General features: G+C 48.6%; 1 protein-coding gene across 1 annotated transcript in view; it reads left to right on the forward strand.

Moving 5' to 3' along the window:
• LOC106808291 (retinitis pigmentosa 1-like 1 protein) overlaps positions 1–8,519 on the forward strand; it is a 66,785-nt gene that overhangs the window by 40,676 nt on the left and 17,590 nt on the right. Inside the window, exons 9-10 of the mRNA XM_014810945.1 lie at positions 3,734–4,133; positions 4,452–4,459. The gene's annotated coding sequence lies outside the window, so the exon portion shown is untranslated. The remainder of the gene's footprint in view (positions 1–3,733; positions 4,134–4,451; positions 4,460–8,519) is intronic.

Below are 8,519 nucleotides of genomic sequence, written 5' to 3' on the forward strand. Positions count from 1 at the left end.
CAGAGGCAGAGGCAAAGGCAGAGGCAGAGGCAGAGGCAAAGGCAGAGGCAGAAGCAGAGGCAGAGGCAGAGGTTTGGGCGAATGCAGAAAAGGGGGCAGAGACAGCGACAAATAGAAAGACAGATTTATATAAATGGTACCGTGATATTAAATGCATCAGATAGATTGGAGGTGGCGAAGGATAGCCAGCCAAAGGCAGAGAGTGAACCAGACGTAGAAGGTGAGGCAGGAGCAAAGACAAGCAAGGATGACGTAGAATCTGATGCCTGGACAGCAGAGGGCAAGGCAGAGGGTGAGGCAGAGCCAGAAAGTAAAGCAGAGACAGAGGGTGAGGCGAAGCCAGAAAGTGAAGCAGAGGCAGAGAGTGAGGCGGAGGCAGAGACGATCGACTATGACCTCTACCTGCATTACTACCCGACCGCCAGTCGACACGATGGCAACAATGAACTGGGAAATGTTGTTCGGCCGGGCGATGTAATGACAACTACAGTGCCGTTGAGGTTTACTGAAGTACCTGATGGGCGGGAAAGACTCGTCCTATGCGGAACACACGAAAAGCGGAGGCGAAAACAGAGCCGGACGCAGAGGCAGATTTATGGTGGGCAGAGTCAAGAGCAGAAGCGAAAGCAGAAGCAGAAGCAGAGACGGAGGCAGAGGCAGAGGCAGAGGCAGAGGCAGAGGCAGAGGCGTGCAGAAGAGCGAGACGGAGGCAGAGGCAGAGACAGAGGCAGAGGCAGAGGCAGAAGCAGAGACGGAGGCAGAGACAGAGACAGAGCCAGAGACAGAGGCAGAGGGCATGGAGGCAGAGGCAGAGGCAGAGGCAGATGCAAAGGCAAGAAGGCAGAGGCAGAGGTCAAGTCAACAGGTGCGCAAAAATCGGAAAGTAAAGCAGAAGCAGAGGCAGAAGGCAAAGGCAGAGGGCGAGGCAGACACTAGGATGAGGTTGAGAGTGAAATAGCTGATAAACATTTGGAAAAGACTTTGGCAGAGTCAGAGTCAGAGGCAGAGGGGGAAGCAGAGGCAGAAAGTGAGCCAGAGACAGGGGAAAAGGCAGAGGGGAAGGCAGAGACAGAAAACGAGCGCGGAGGCAGAGGCAGATGGTGAGGCGGGAGGCAGAAACCAGAAGTAGCAACAGAGGCCGAAGGCCAAGGCAGTGACAAGAGGTAAGGTAGATGCGGAATACCAAAGCGGGGGAGCTACGCTAGCTCAATGGGAAAGGCGAGCGAGTTGTCGCTGCCGCAAGGAACTCTGGAGGCAAACAGCTCAACACGTAACACGTCACGGGAGAGAAAACAAAAGCAGACAACGGGAGATGCAAGCGACAGACTGACAATGGGGAAGGAGGTGCCGTTAAGTGGCGAACCGGCTGCAGAAGGTAAAGCAAATACCAGATATAACTCGATGATGGTTTATCAGATTAGTTGCGTCTGGTGTACAGCCGTAGCAGGCGTCGCGAATAGTAGAGGCCGTACAAGGTAGTATATGCGCGGGCAGCTCGGGAAAGTAGTATATGCGCGCAGGGCAGCTCGGGAAGGTAGTATATGAGCCGGGCGGGGCAGCTCGGGAAAGTAGTAATATGCGCGCGGGGGCAGCTCGGGAAGGTAGTATATGAGCGCGGGGCGAGGCTGCGGGAAAGGTAAGTATATGTGCGCGCGGGCAGCTCGGGAAAGTAAGTATATGCAGGCGCGGGGGCAGCTGCGGAAGTTAGATATGCGCGCCGGGCAGCTCGGGAAGTAGTATATGCGCGCGTCAGTGCAAGTCATCGGCGCGGGCAGCTGGGGAAGGTAGTATCATCGCCGCAGGCACTCGGAAGGTATATATGTGCGCCAAACTGCATGCAGTGGGCCCCTTCGTAACACTAAGGATACGAGGTGAAATTAACGGAGAGCGACGAACGCCATCTGTCCGTGGAGTTTGTATGCGCTCGGCGGCAGCTCGGGAAGGTATAGTATTCTTATGTCTGCCACCAAACACATGTACAACTCAATCAAGAAATGTTCTACATGTTTTGTTGGCGCGCGACTTTCGCGCCAGCTTGGACTTGCATTTGCTGATCATTCCCGGAGCTCCACGGCCACTTGAAAAATGTACCAGGCCTTTGTGGCAGTGGTACCTGAGTTGTACGACAGGGGCGCTGCATGCAGTTTTGCTCTTGGAGGCGAATAGGTGCTGTGCGGCGGCAGCTCGGGAGATGATTAGGTGTGCGCGCGCACTCGCCACCTGCATGCAGGCGGAGTAAGCGCAAGAAACTGAAGGCAGTTGTGTGATTGATCGTACAGAAGTGAAACACACGAATGCAGGCAGCCTCGCCGCCAGGGCAATGATATGGTCGCCGCAAACCCGTCCCTCACGTCTGCCGGTCACGTATCGCAGGCAGCACCTACAGCACATAGAGGGCAGATCCAGGCGGTGGCCGATAGCATGCCACTGCAGCGCTACACGGTAAGAGACTCAGCTGTGACTCGTTATCGGGGTCTTATTACGCATATACTGTATATTTATCATGTATATTTATATGTATATATATGTATATGTATATATATAGTATTATATATATAAGTACTATATATAATATATATATATATATATATACTATTTATATGTAACGGGTAAAATGGGTCAATACGTGGTGCCGGCCGTCACACATATTACTCAGATAGCGTTTGTGTACGTAATGTGTGAATGTTAAGCATTAAACGCGAGAATGGGCAGTTGATGCATAATTGCCATGATTTGTGAATGCTATTCTCATCCCATGTGCCACAGCATAGATCATACGCACATCAGACGTAGACATCAGTGCACAGCGCTATGCCCACCGACTACACTGATCCATAACAGCGCAGTCCCGATTGATGCGTCGACTATATAATAAGCTGCCCGATTCACTCCACTTCTGACGGCAAATACAAATGACCGAAATTTGTCCGAGCTGGTATAACTAAAGAGCAGCAAACCGATGGCATGTGTTATATGTTGGACGGTTGTAGAAACCGTGCGATATGTTCAATGTTGTGTGATCACCACGCTGAGGCTCAGGACACCTAACCTTGACACGTAGCCAAGGGTTACCGCGTAGACTAGACACGTAGATATCACCGCCTAGGTGTCGAGTCATCTTCAGCACTGCAAACTGCTTCAGTTTGCCTTACAGCGTGCACGAAGTTAGAATTAGGTTCGGGAATCACTCTACGGAATGACATACTTTCTACACGTGACACGACACATACAGCACCCGTATCGTCTCGCAAAAGTAGCGTAAAGCGCATGTTTGCGAAGTCACGTGGAAGCGAGTGTTTAAACTAGCAGCGCAAACTCGCCAACTATCCGTTTACGCCGTGATGTCTTCGTATTATGTATGATGATGCGTGATAACGCCACTGTTTTTTATATATATATGCTTTTGTAAGACCTCGTTGTGGCGTCCCTATCGATAGTTGGTATAGGACTGGAAGGCAGAGGCGATATCGCGATGATCCTACGATAAGCAACGTGTTGGAGTAGATTTTTCTAAGAAGAGTTTAGAGTGCGACGATAGGACAGGGACATGGTCTCATGGTCTCATGGTCTCATCATTGTTTTGCCGCCAAATCGTAATCTCATAAATCGAGGAGTATGTTTCGTCATGTAATTATTTGTGTTTGTTATGCGAATTGGTTCGTAGCCATTTGTTTGTTTATTTTATGATGTTCATTTGTTGTTGTTTATGCATTTGTTATTTGTCACATTGCAGAGGAGCGTATAGGGAAGCACGCACCAGACCATCCGCCGATTTCCATGAAACCCATCCGCCTGTCCGAATACATAGACGAGATCCAGGACAGCCACGGGCGCCGCCTGGCGGCCGCGTCGGTACTCATCGCCCTAGCTGCGGCTTTCGCGTTTTCGCTCGCGTTCTAGCGTTCCCCTCGCATACGATAGTCTCGAAGATTTCAAAGAAAAAAAATGTCTTTTAGTCCGTAGAAACGTTTTTGCGCCGTGCGGACGCTTGCATAAGCATTGTCGTTCGCGTGAGTGTGTTCTTACAAGCTAGTTGTAAAGCACACATTCCCACCCGCCACGCCGCACAGGCCACTTCTTATTATTGTGTGGTAATAATTGTCTCTCGTTTACAATAAGTCGCATCATTATCGGTGGTGATTATTGGTGAACAGTTTTTAGAAGTCGAGGTGCCGACGATTGACGAGTATCAACGAGGTGAATAGTGCGCCCATGCAATAGAGGGGGAGGGGTGATATTGAAGGGGGAAGTAAGGAAATATAGGATGTTGAAGGTGGTTTATAAGTTGTGCGCGCATAGGTGTCTGGAATATTAAATATGAAACCACTTTGCGCTGCACGCAAGAGGGTTAGCAGTAGTAGCAGCAGCAGTGGTACCAGCTGCAGTAGCATCAGAAGCAGTGGTAGCAGCAGCAGCAGCAGCAGCAGCAGCAGCAGCTGTAGTGGTAGCAGCAGCATCAGTGGTACCAGCAGCAGCAGTGGTAGCAGCAGCAGCAGCAGCAGCAGCAGCAGCAGCAGCAGCAGCAGCAGCAGAAGCAGCAGCAGCTGCAGTGGTAGCAACAGCAGCCGCAGTAGCAGCAGCAGCAGTGGTAGTAACAGCAGCAGCAGCAGCAGCAGCAACAGCAACAGCAACAGCAACAGCAACAGCAACAGCAACAGCAACAGCAGCAGCAGCAGCAGTAGCAGACGATGACATTGGCCTCAGCTCTCACTCCGTAATGTTAGCATCCAAGTCGTTGCTGGATACAGTGAGCGCTAAACCGGCACTATTCAATTGGCGCTTATTTAGTCTCGCTGGTTGCCTGATCCCCGCAGATAAATAGGAAACCCGAAAAAATTGATATTGTGATGTGCGTGGTAGCACGGTAGGGTCGTAGACTTGGCAGCCGATATATATATATATATATATATATATATATATATATATATATATATATAATATATAGGTGTTTTCGACCTCGCTCCGGTGAGTGCCATTAACGCGAGATTGTGCCGATAGTCAGATCTCAAAACTACGACGTCGTTATTTTTAAAGCAGGAACAGTGGTAAGACGTACACGCGTGTACGTGCGCATAAAGGCCTAATTGTGTAGTAGAGTCGTTGTTCGTGTTCGATAATACTTTTATGTTGTTTCGTTACACGATCGTTATATATCGTTGTGTGAATAATCTCGTAGTTACTTTTTGCTATCTGGTGCATGTAAGCAAGCATAGGATATACGTACTAAGTGTTGTTATAAACAAGTATATATATATATATATATATATTAAACGTTGTAAATACGATTGCGATGATCCGTCCAGCGTGAGTAAGCAGGTCACAAGCACACACACACACACACACACACACACACACACACACACACACACACACACACACACACACACACACACACACACACACACACACACACACACACACACCACACACACACACACACACACACACACACACACACACACACACGCACATATCTAATCTATATTTCAGTTCGTATGTATGTTTGTCACCTATGCCCGGCCAAACCGCCCAAGCGATCTGGATGCAATTTTTAGAGGGCGATGAGCACGTCTGGGATGTGGTTCTGGCAGAAACAAAAATTTGTAAGGGGGAATATGATATTGGGAGTATGGGGGGAACTGCCATCGGTGTCCAAACGAGTTCTGATGTAGCCTACACGCGCGAGACCGAGGCGGTGATGTACGCGCGCGAGACCGAGGCGGTGATGTCCGCGCGCGGCCTTGATGCTCAGCTGTTGTCCGCACGCCTTAAATGACCACGCGTAGATACGCGTACAACATAGCATTCTACGTGATACAAATATCGCCATAAAGTTCGCGGTAAAACGACGAGAACTTTCATAACTAAGCCGATTCGGCGAGGCACACTTGCATATCGAAAATCGAGATATGAAAACCGCGGTTCTCCTGTCGCGGGCGTCTGTGCGCAGTTGGCTACTCTATGAAATACAATAATACGTGTTTGTAGTTTCCATCTTTGTGTGCTACGTCTACACCCTCAGCCGTGTTTGATTGTAGTCGGGGGCGTCAATGTACACAGAGGCACCACAACCAAGACCTCGACGTAATCGGGTGAAAATGAGGCTCTGATATCCACGCGTGAAAACGAGGCATCGGCATCCGTGGTAGCAGGACACGCATTGGATGGGCGCGCATGTGACAGAGTTCATGCAGCGTACGCGTACGTACGCACACGTACTCTTCGCGGGGAAACAAATCGGGAAGAATTGTCATTGTGAAATTTGTTACAATGTGGTTAGGTGTTGCTACTGGTTAATTCAACGCGCTCTTTCAGGCGCGTCATCATATTTGGTGATGTAAAATAAAATTCACATATTTCGGTCGATACTCTCATTCTCATTTTTTGTCACAATTTCCGCATACACGCGCACACACGCATGCACGCACGCACACAAACACAGACACGCACGCACCTAGTTCTATTCTTCGATGGCGGCAAGGTCAAAGAGGATATAGATATGGGAACGCGGTGAACGGCATTAAATTGTTTATGATTGTAAAGCGAACAGCACTCGATTATTACATAAATTATTAATTTTAATTACATTTTCCATACGATCACAATTTTACGGCGGGTGGCCTTAGCCTAGTGACAGCTTTGTAGCCTGGAGTTGCGCATATATATAATATATCGCCTGTTCTACGTTATATTCGAAAATACATCACTACATGCAGCTACAACGACTGACATTGTCAAAGTTTTAACATTATTACCTCCGCCAAGGGGTTGGCAGGAGGTTATGTTTTCACCGGCGTGTGTTTGTTCCTTTGTTGGTTTGTTTGTGTACAGCCTAACTGAAAAGGTTATGGACGGATTGTCATAAAATTTTCAGGATAGGTCAGAAATGGGGTAACTTAGAATTGATGAGATTTTGGCGGTGATCCGGATCCAATTAATTAATTAATTAATAACATTTTCAGGATAGGTTACAAATGGGGTAACCTAGGATTGATTACATTTTGGTGGTGATCCGGATCCAATTAATTAATTACTTCATTAATTAAATTTTCAGGATACGTCAGAAATCGGGTAACTTTGAATTGATTACATTTTGGTCGCCATCCGGATCCAATTAATTATTTAATTAATTAATTAATAAAAATTTTCAGTGACAGAATTCAGCTGCCTTGGCGGAGGTCTGTGCGCTCCGAGTGCTCTAGTTTGACCATGTAATTGCAAATTTCTGAAGTGTCGCGTTTCCACACAGAATGAGAAACAATTAGAATTAAAAAAAAATATTTCCAAGTAATTATAATCTTTGGTAATCTATTAACTCGGTAAACTATTCAGTCGCTACCGTTGTCGTGTGAAACAGCACGTAGGAAACAATCGAACATAATTTCCACGAATGTCGCCGCACATTTACGCGTTGGTCGTTGTCGCAGCAGTGCGTCTTGTGTTGTGTTCAGTAACAGGGCGCGTGCGATTTTATATACTATTCACATCACATCACTTACTCATCGGACAAAGACGAACTTCCAAAGACGACACCTATTGTCTCTTCGTATTGCGCGCGCGCTCTCCGCGTCACGTTCAACTTCAACGTGACGTTCAAGTTCAACGTTCAAGTTCAACGTGAGGGTGTACGGTCAAGGTACGTTCAACGAGGGTGAACGTGCAACAAGGTACGTTCAACGAGGGTGAACGTGCAACAAGGTACGTTCAACGAGGGTGAACGTGCAACAAGGTACGTTCAACGAGGGTGAACGTGCAACAAAGTACGTTCAACGAGAGTCAACGTTCAAGGCAACGTTCAAGTTCTACGTGAGCTTCGAAACGTAGCAGCAGAAAACCAAAGGGGGGGGGGAATCATTAAAAGCCGTCGATTCGCTGCTGTCGTCCGCGGCGCAGTGGCGTCGCGACGCGGAAGGTAACTCAAGCGCACATCATGTGTGTAACAAACACACGCAGCGCGGCAGAGCTGCCCGGGCAGGCGTAACGAGGTCCATATGAATGAGTTCACAGCACTGGAAAAAATATCACATTCAGTAAGGTCAAACAGCCGCGCACCTGCGCTCGTTTGCTGTTGCTGCTGCTGCTCCTCCTCCTCACCATCATCCTCCTCCTCCTCCTCCTCATCATCATCATCATTCTTCTCCTCCTCCCCCTCATCATCATTCTCCTTCTCCTCCTCCTCCCCCTCATCATCATCCTCCTCCTCCTCACCATCATCATCATCCTCCTCCTCATCATCATCCTCCTCCTCCTCCTCACCATCATCATCATCATCATCCTCCTCCTCCTCCTCCTCATCATCATCATCATCCTCCTCCTCCTCCTCCTCATCATCATCCTCCTCCTCCTCCTCCTCCTTTTGCTTCTCACTGCGGGCACACACGGAGCACGGATATCAGTGAGCTGATCAATGAAGGCGCGCGCATTGCTCAATGACGACGTCTTTGTTTGCATCGACGCGGCGGCTACGGACACAGCCGCTGCTCGTGCGACGCGCGCTCACATCGGCAGACGCTCTACGA

Source organism: Priapulus caudatus, unplaced genomic scaffold (genome assembly GCF_000485595.1).
Source record: "Priapulus caudatus unplaced genomic scaffold, Priapulus_caudatus-5.0.1 Scaffold266, whole genome shotgun sequence".
Taxonomy (NCBI): Eukaryota; Metazoa; Priapulida; class Priapulimorpha; order Priapulimorphida; family Priapulidae; genus Priapulus; species Priapulus caudatus.